The 9,960-nt window shown below is 41.6% G+C and overlaps 1 pseudogene; it reads left to right on the top strand.

Moving 5' to 3' along the window:
- The first annotated feature begins 7,681 nt into the window (after positions 1-7,681).
- LOC110763211 (cytochrome P450 705A22-like) lies at positions 7,682-9,774 on the top strand (annotated as a pseudogene).
- Positions 9,775-9,960: the final 186 nt, after the last annotated feature.

Below are 9,960 nucleotides of genomic sequence, written 5' to 3' on the forward strand. Positions count from 1 at the left end.
ACAAGAAAATTTCAAAAATTGATTTCCGAAATTTTTATCCGAAAATGCCGAAATTATTATTAGAAAATATTAACTTCCGAAAATTCCGATAATGCCGAAAATTCAGAATCGGAATAGAGTTAGTACATTCTGAAATTTCGGAATCGGAATCGGAACTAAAAGGTAATTCTGAAAAGTTTCGGAACGGAATTCGAAACAGTGGTTTCCGATCTGTTCCGGCCGGAAAACACCCCTACACTTGGGTTTTAATTTGATTTATGATGTAATAGATTACTAGTTTATTTTAATAACTAAGTATGTATTATTTACTTGATTAAAAAAAAAAAAAAAAAACAAATGGTTCTGCATTGGCGGGCTTATAAAATGGGTTATAAAATTGTGACCAATCTTCGCCAACATTGGTAGGCTTGACTAAAATGGTTCTGCATCCAAATTGGATTTCAGCTGAAAATTCAGCTGTCTTATTAATTTAATATGTAACTATTCAAGGGTTACATACATGTGAGTGATGTTCCTCTTGCAAAATTTATGTTGTGACAAGAAAAATGCTCACGTTATTATAAATCTGGACCACATGTTCTTATCATAGTCAAACAGGTCAACAGTCTTAAACCTAAAGCCTTAATTGAACATGATTGATTGAACATAATGTAATAGCATGGCCTAAGAATTAACAACATTATCTATCCTAACAAATCAGAATTCAGTGACTTTTGTCCATACTAATACAAGTCTCCCGTGATCCAATGAGTGCTCTGCTCTGAATCTAATTATCTATTTGCTCAAACTTGTTCGAAGCCATGAGCACCATGACTGATTTCCAGTACTACTTCATCTGCTTGATCCTCTGCTTCCTCTCCACCATCTTGATCAAATCCTTCTTCAACAAACCCATCAAGCAAATCACCAAGGTGGCAGGCCTAACGTGGGGAAGCTTCGCAACTGTTAAGGCGATGCTTGAAACTAGGCTGAATTTCTTTGGTGGCAGGAGGAAGGGCTCAGTGCTGGGAAATTGCCCTTTGATGGCCATTTTCTGGGTAATTTGGGGGGAAAGGAATAGGAGAATCTTCGAGAATGTGATGGGGGAGGAGATTGAGCAGTTATGGGACCGTACCCGTGTCTGGGCATCACTTTGGGCTTCTGTTACAGCAGAGTTTAGGGAGTTTAGTTTTCAGCTTATCCATCTAGATTGGGAAGCAGTAGCCATGTAGTGTAGGTTTATATCTTTTTTTGGTTTGGTGGCCTCCTTGGCCATCTCTTGTATTGTTTTTTTTCCTGTTTTATCGTCTCTTTTCAAAAAAAAAAAAAAAAACAAAACAAAAAAAAAACAAAAAAAAATCACCACTCTCTGCCTCCCTCCTAGTCCATTGGCTTTGCCGGTCATTGGTCACCTTTACCTCCTCTCCTTCTCCTTGTCCAAGTCCTTGCACAACCTCTCCACCAAGTATGGTCCTCTCCTCCTAGTCCAATTCAGAGCTTCTCGGATGCTAGTGGTTTCGTCAGCCTCCATGGCTACTGAAATCTTCAAAACTCACGATCTTACTTTTGCTTCTCATCCCTCATTTGCTTTTGCTGACGAGTTGCCTTACGGGATTCTTTGCCACCCCATATGGTGACTATTGGAGGTTCATGAAGAAGCTTTGCATGACAAAACTGCTGTCACCCAAGAAAATAGAAAGGTCACGTGCCATTCGACATGCAGAGGTTGCAAAGTTTTTGAGGAAAATGTTGGAGAGTGCTACGAGGAAAGAGATGGTTGATGTGGGTGCTGAGCTGATGAGGCTTACAAACAACGGTATATGCAGGCATGCTCTAAAATTAATTTGATATGATCTTTGAAATTTTCTCCAATATTTCTATTTTTAACAAGTGCATGTTTAATAGCAGTATGGCTACAAGCACTAGTTGTTCAGAATGGTGAGGAAGTTGAAAAAATCAGGGAGTTGGTAAAAGAATCATTTGAGTTGGTTGTAAAGGTTTGTTTTGGGGATGTGTTGGGCCCACTGAAGAGGTTGGGTTTATTGGTTTATGAGAAGCAGCTCATGGATGTGACCATGTTGTCACGGGATGACTTTTTCGGAGTCTTTCTTCCGTGCGGCCTTAGACTTGATCGCCTCTCGAACAAGCTAAGTCAGCCTTCCTTCCTACAAAATAAGATGGAACCAAGCAAGAACACAATAACAAGAGCAAGAATGATAAGAACGCTAAAGAACACTCAAGAGAGTTTGGGAGAATATATGCTTGTATTGCTACTCAATGCTTTACAAGTTGAGGGGTAAGGATACACAATGAGACATCCTCCTTAGCCCACATGTCTAGATTCAATGTACAGTAGTAGGTAGATTCAGGATCGTTAGATTGTATCGATCCTAACCCTCCATTGTGGTGGTAGGTGGTATAGGGTGGTAGACTAAATTTCATTTACAATGTCTTCAGCGGAAGGATGTTTTGAATAAGTGTGTGAATGGTTATCTAATATAGATATGAATGCGTGTTGTTCAGGTTGAACCAATAGGAGGTCACATTGGTTGTGGTGCCCTGAAATAGGAAACTTGTTGTTTGAGGTGATTAAGGTAAGCAAATCACCTAGGAACAGATAATTCTTGAGACATTTAATTACACCTCTACGTCATGGAAGGGTGCCGAGGGAGTACTTTAGAGAGTACTTAGGGAAGCTTTGGAAGATACTCATAGTATCCTTGCAGTAGGCGTGCAGCATTCTAGTTGCTTATAACCATGGTGAGGTGGACGATGATTATAAATCAATAAAAAAATCCTTTATGGAATTCTTTTTAAAGAATTATGTTGGCAACGTTGTCGGTTAATTGTAATAAAAGAGGAAAGATGAAAAGTTGGAAGTATTGAATCCGCTGAGATGAGATAAAATTTGTTAGGGGCTGTCAAAAGTTAAATAATTTCCTAAAAGAAATTACAGGAGTGAAATTGTCAGAAAAGTTAATGAATAAGTTACATAGAAATGGGTGAGTCGTGAGCTTTTTCTTGATTATATAGGGGATGCACAGCATTGCATGAGGTGGATGTTCATATTATGAACCAATACCCTTTTCTGATTAAATTACGATTTGATTGCATAATCTATAATTTTCCTCATGCTGGTCACGTGCTTGACCCCTCTTCTTTAGAATGCAATAGGTTCCGAATTTGGTTTCACCAGGATGTGGTTGGGGGGACTATAGTCCTTAACAGTAAGTAAATGTCGGGAGAGGTACTAGAGTCCCGACATTTAAGTTTGCATTTTGGTGATATTCATATTTTAAAGGCAAGATTTTAGAATGTTTTTGAAGTTAAGTTTCCGTTATATCAAGTTATGGAGGAGATTACTGGGGGACTTGAGGAGCAAATGAGGGTTCAGTACCCTCACCTCTTCGAGTGACAGGTATGTAAACTTCGAGGACGAAATTTTTATAAGGGGGGTAGATTGTAACAACCCGATCCTAAATTAATAGTTAAACATTAAATTATTCAAGGAAAAGATAATTTTACCCCAGGATATATTGAAAAGATTTAAGAGTTGACTTTTTATTCAGGGGAGATTAAATAATTAAAATAAGAGAAAATAAATAGAAAAATAAACAATAAAATAAAATGATTTGAATTCATTAAGGTTTTTGAAAATTAAAGGTATTATTTCATATAAAGAGGGGCAAAAAGGTCATTTTAAGTTTGGGAAGGAATTTGGAAATTCTGATTGGACCGTTGCATAGAACACGTTGATACGAGTCCGTAGACACATAGTGGGCTTGAATCGGAGTTGTAACGAAGAAATGGCGATCAAGAATAAGCCAGTGGCATAACTGTAAATATTCTGAAGTTCAGTTTTTTAAAAATACCCAGAATTTCTTCATTTGGGGGAGCTCGACCAGCCAACTTCAGGTCGTGATTTCTCCCAACTCCGACCTCCCTTTCAAGCAAGACTGGTCCCAAACGAACCACCACACTTCCCTCTTCTAGCCCCAGCCCTTCGCCACCTCGATATGCCGCCGTAGTCATCGGAATTCGCCACGAAACAGGCGGTTTTGGAAAGATTTTTCTTAAACTTTCGTCGGCCGTTTCTCCCTCCTCCGGCCATCAAACCGGTCGAATAAGGTATGCTTTTCCACCTATTTTTCGAGCTCTAGCTTATGGTTGGGTAGATTTGTGAGATTTCAAAGTTTGGTGGGTTGATTTTCGAATTGGATTTTGGCCGATTTTCGAATGAGATTTCAAACCGGCCACTTTTGCTCACTTTTTTTGCCCTAGTCCAAGAACAAAAGTGGTTCCAAATAGGGTGTTGGCACACCCACGTGCTGCCGGCTCGTGGGTGGCGCTTGGGCCAGGAATCGAGGACCACTTCTATTCCTAGAATGATCCTCGTGTCCTCACGAGCGCGTAGGAACTTGCGGATTTCATTTTGGTTAACGTTTGAACCCCGAACGGATCTCGCATATTGTGCAATTTCCGGGTTCGATACGTTTGAACCGTTGGATCATAGTCAATTTCTTATATGTTGATCTAGGTAATTCCAGAATCGTATAGGATTTGACGGATTGTAAAATGGAGTCCCGGATACTCCAGAAACGCCAACCATAGGGCTAGGTTTATAGTAACCGTTCGATCGTGATTAATCCGACCGTTCGATCGAGACCAAACTTTCGGGATATGTGTCCTAAGCTTATTGGAACCCTTAGGGACTCCCGGATTTGTGATAGGAGGTCGTGAGCCCCGTGGGCCCAGTTGACCGAGCTTAGGCGGTTTGATCCCTCGGTTGGCCGTGAGTCTTCTGAGGCAGTTATAACCTTTGAGAAGCGTTAGAATGACCATGTAAGTGAGTCCTGACCGAAAACGAGTTATCTGGGTGGTGTTACGGATTAAGTTTAGATAGTTATTTACATACTGCTAAATTGTGCATAGTTTAACTATGAGTTACTTGAAAGTGCAATATAGTATTCGTTGGAATCTATGGGCGTAGTGAACATCAACTTATTGTTTTATTGTTTTATTAGCTTATTTATTTAGTAATTTAATTGCTATTAAGATTATTATTTTAGTGTTGGAATGGTATGATAAACGAAGTTCGAAGTGGTTAATAAACTAATTAAATATTTAAGTGCATGTCCGTATTTAATACATAAACTCAGTAGATGAAAATGATGAGTCATGGCCCTTGGTCTTTATCAGAATATGGCATATATATTTTAAGTATAATTGAGAATCAATTTATTGAAAGTTGATATTAAGGTCGGGATATGAATTGTGAAATAAAGGGAGAGTGTTGAAGTAAGTTTGGGATATGGTTTTTCAAACCCACCACAAGGGTACCCCTTAGTTGCTTTGAAACAGTGTCATTTATAAATGATGCCCCACATGTTTTGGAACCCCTGAACCATGTGGTGCGAGGAATGCGGCTCAGGCTGACCAATGGTCCCCTGAGGCCTGCGAGGATTGCGGCTCGAATAGACTTGGTGTCTCCGAGGCCTGCGAGGACTGTGGCTCGGATAGACTTGGTATCTCTGAGGCTTGCGAGTATTGCGGCTTGGATAGACTTGGTGTCTCGGAGGCCTGCGAGGATTGTGGCTCGGATAGACTTGGTGTCTCCGAGGCCTGCGAGGACTGCGGCCCGGATAGACTTGGTATCTCCGAGGCCTGCGAGTATTGCGGCTCGAGTAGGGTTGGTGCCTCTGAGGCCTGCGAGGATGGAATTGACACATCAGGAATGGGGGTAAGCCTAGGTGGAGAGAATCTCGGTTTCGAGATGTTCTTAAACTAAAATAGAGGGAGTTCAGTATATGGCTTATTTATAATCAGTATTTGACTGTTACGTGTATTGGGAAGTTGCAAAGTATTGTTTTAGAATTGTGAATACGATTGAATGAATAAGATATTCAATTATATTACTAAATAGAATAACTACGTGTGGCTTGATCCCTTGTTAAGGGTACGTAGGCAACCTAGAATTCTAGGTGCAACCGCGAGGTCAAATGATTGAAAAGCAGTCCAGTTAAGTTAGTTTGAAACTTCATACGGTTCTGAGGATGTTCTAAGAGTAGAATCGAGTTTTATTGGCAGAATATTTTATTTGAATTGTTGAGGCTTGAGGCCAATGGTATGATGCTTGATTATCTTGGATATAATTTATTGCATGCTGGCAGTTGGGTTATATATAAACATACATGCTTGTTTTGCAAGTGGGAATTTTGGGAAATGTTCAATTTACAAGGGAAACTTTTCGACAGAAGTCGCACTTAAATTTCATGGAATTTTGGTTAGAATGGCAATTTGGTCAGTTGTGTCCGGCGACTGCCAAGTGTTGGACACGCACAGGGTTCGGCTCGGATTCCAAAGTGGAATTTGGGTCGAATCTTGTCAAGATCACCAAGTTCGAATACAACATCACGTCGATGTTTGTCCGCCCATTTCTTCATGTTCCGGGTTGCCTTCTCCAATTGAGCCCGAGCTAGCTCATTAGTCACATGCTAGTCCTTGGCCGTCTTGTAGGCAGCAAGGCTACTCCCCGTGTAGCCTGACACTACTGTGTTGGTGTCATAGGTTGTTGTCCCGTTACCAACTCAAAAGGACTTGACCCTGTCGACTCTGATAGCTGCAAGTTGTACGAGAACTGAGCAACATCCAACAACTTTGCCCAATCTCGTTGGTTGGCACTGTCGCAAGTATAACTCCAACAATGCATTCACTTGTTCCGTCTGATCGTCTATCTGTGGGTGAAAGCTGGTAGAGAAGTTCAGTTGTGAGCCAAGTAGCCTGCAGAGCTCCGTCCAAAGCTTATCAGTGAAGCGAGTGTCACAGTCACTGATAATACTCTTTGGGATCCCCCAATACTTCACCACATGCTTCAGAAACAAGCGTGCAGCTTCCTCTGCGTTGCAATCCGTCGGTGATGGGATGAAGGTAGCATACTTGGTGAACCTGTCGACCACCACCAAAATTGAGCCACACCCTTTTGACTTGGGTAGACTCACGATGAAGTCCATGGACAAACTCTCCCATGGTCTGGTTGGGACAAGAAGTGGCTCTAACAACCCACCCGGCTACTTCTGCAAAGTCTTGTCTTGTTGGCATACAAGGCAAGTCCGCAAGAACGAGTCTACATCTTCCCGCATATGTGGCTAGTAGTAAGCTTCATTCATCAATGCCAAAGTTCGATGAGTGCCTGGATGTCTAACCCACTTTGAGTGACACTCCTTCAGTAGCTCTCGCCTCAGATTGTCCCACCTTGGAACATAGATTCTTTTCCCTGTTGTATAGAGAACACCATCATCGAGCCAAAATCTTCTTGTCTTCCCATCTTTGGTTTAGGGATCATGCAACAAGCCCTCTCGTATCCTCTGCATGACAGAACTTTGGGGTTGTACAACAGCTGCTAGTGCGGTCTTTCGGCTTAAGGGATCGGCAACGACATTCGTCTTCCCTTGCTTGTACTCCAATTTGTAGTCAAACTCCACTAAGAAGTCTTGCCACTTAGCTTGTTTGGGTGACAACTTCTATTGGGACTGAAAGTAGCGTGTAATAACATGGCCTTAAACCTAAAGTCTTAACTGAACATGATTGATTGAACATCATTTAATAGCATGGCCTAAGAATTAACGACATTATATATCCTAACAAATCAGAATTTAGTGACTTATCCACACTAATACAAGTCTCCAGTGATCCAATCAGTGCTCTGCTCTGAATCTAATTATCTATTTGCTCAAACTTGTTGGAAGCCATGAGCACCATGACTGATTTCCAGTACTACTTCCTCTACTTGATCCTCTGCTTCCTCTCCACCATCTTGATCAAATCCTTCTTCAACAAACCCACCAAGCAAATCACCACTCTCTGCCTCCCTCTTAGTGCACCAGCTTTGCCGGTCATCGGTCACCTTCACCTTATCTCCTCCTCCTTGTCCAAGTCCTTGCACAACCTCTCCACCAAGTATGGTCCTCTCCTCCTAGTCCGGTTTGGAGCTTCTCGGATGCTAGTGTTTTCGTCAGCCTCCATGGCTACTGAAATCTTCAAAACTCACGATCTCACTTTTGCTTCTCATCCCTCATTTGCTTTTGCTGACGAGTTGACGTACGAGATTCTTTGCCACCCCATATGGTGACTATTGGAGGTTCATGAAGAAGCTTTGCATGACAGAACTGCTCTCACCCAAGAAAATAGAAAGGTCACGTGCCATTCGACATGCAGAGGTTGCAAAGTTTTTGAGGAAAATGTTGGAGAGTGCTACGAGGAAAGAGGTGGTTGATGTGGGTGCTGAGCTGATGAGGCTTACAAACAACGGTATATGCAGGCATGCTCTAAAATTAATTTGATATGATCTTTGAAATTTTCTCCAATATTTCTATTTTTAACAAGTGCATGTTTAATAGCAGTATGGCTACAAGCACTAGTTGTTCAGAATGGTGAGGAAGTTGAAAAAAACAGGGAGTTGGTAAAAGAAACATTTGAGTTGGCTGCAAAGGTTTGTTTTGGGGATGTGTTGGGCCCACTAAAGAGGTTGGGTTTATGGGTTTATGGGAAGCAGCTCATGGATGTGACCATGGGGTATGATAAACTTTTGGAGGGGATGCTGAAGCAGCATGAAGAGAGAGCAGAGAGAGAGGGTTGGGATAGAGAAGATAAAGATTTGATGGATATACCATTGAAGGCCTATCAAGATGATAAAGCTGAGGTCAAGATTTCTAGAACTCATGTGAAGGCTTTCTTGCTTGTAAGCGATTTCAGTCCTTTCCATTTTCAAACCACACCTTGTTTTTTATCAATTCATAATTTACCATTATGTTAGGATCTTTTCATCGGAGGTACTGCTACCATAGCAGAGGCCATGCAATGGGCAGTAGCTGAGCTCGTCAACCATCCCGACATATTCAACAAGCTCAGGGTGGAGATAAAATCGGTTGTTGGTAGTAGACTAGTTGAGGAATCGGATGTTGGAAACCTCCCCTACTTGCAGGCAGTGATATTACTGTTAAGAGTATTTGTCCCACATTGAAAAGTTAAGGGACCTAGCCTGGGTTTATAAGGAGTTGGGCTACTCCCCCCATTGCCAATTGGTTTTGGGGTGGAACCTCAACTTCCTTCATGGTATCAGAGCAAGGCTTCACGTGTTGGGCCCAAAGGCCACACGTGCTCCCACGTCACCCAATATGTGTTGTCCACGTGTTAGGCTTGAAAGTTCGCCACACGTGCAGGGGCGTGTTAAGAGTATTTGTCCCACATTGAAAAGTTAAGGGACCTAGCCTGGGTTTATAAGGAGTTGGGCTACTCCCCCCATTGCCAATTGGTTTTGGGGTGGAACCTCAACTTCCTTCAATTACACCCACCAGTGCCTTTGTCAACAAGAGAGAGCCGCCAAGCTTGTAAAATAAAAGAGTTTGATATACCAGAAAAGACTGTAGTAGTAATCAACCGGTATGCAATAATGAGAGATCCAGAGTTATGGGACAATCCAGATAACTTTAGGCCAGAGAGGTTTTTGTCTCCTGAAGAGAAAGCAGATGGGGAAATGAATCAGAATGAGACCAGAGGACAGAATTTTCAATATGTTCCATTCGGATCGGGAAGGAGGAGGTGTCCTGGCTCAAATTTGGCAACCTCTTGTTGAATACTTCAACTGCTGCCATGGTTCAATGCTTTGATTGGAAAGTTGGATATGGAAATGAGGGTAAGGTTAATATGCAAGTTGGCGTAGGCATGTCTTTGCCCATGGCTCACCCACTTATACTTTTACCTGTTGATCACTTTGACCCATTTGCTTCTTCAACATAGTTCTATGTAAACTTGCATGTGGGTTATGCAAAACAAACTTGTGCTAAGAATAATGGCAAGCTATATAGGTATTGGTGTTACTCAATACAAGATAACGAAATTTGATCATAGACTTCTTACATGCCATGTTAAGTATGCCATTGCAAAAAGTATACGTAGTATAATGTGTTCTTAAAAATGAATTCT

Source organism: Prunus avium, chromosome 4, assembly GCF_965620075.1.
Source record: "Prunus avium chromosome 4, drPruAviu1.hap1.1, whole genome shotgun sequence".
Lineage (NCBI taxonomy): Eukaryota > Viridiplantae > Streptophyta > Magnoliopsida > Rosales > Rosaceae > Prunus > Prunus avium.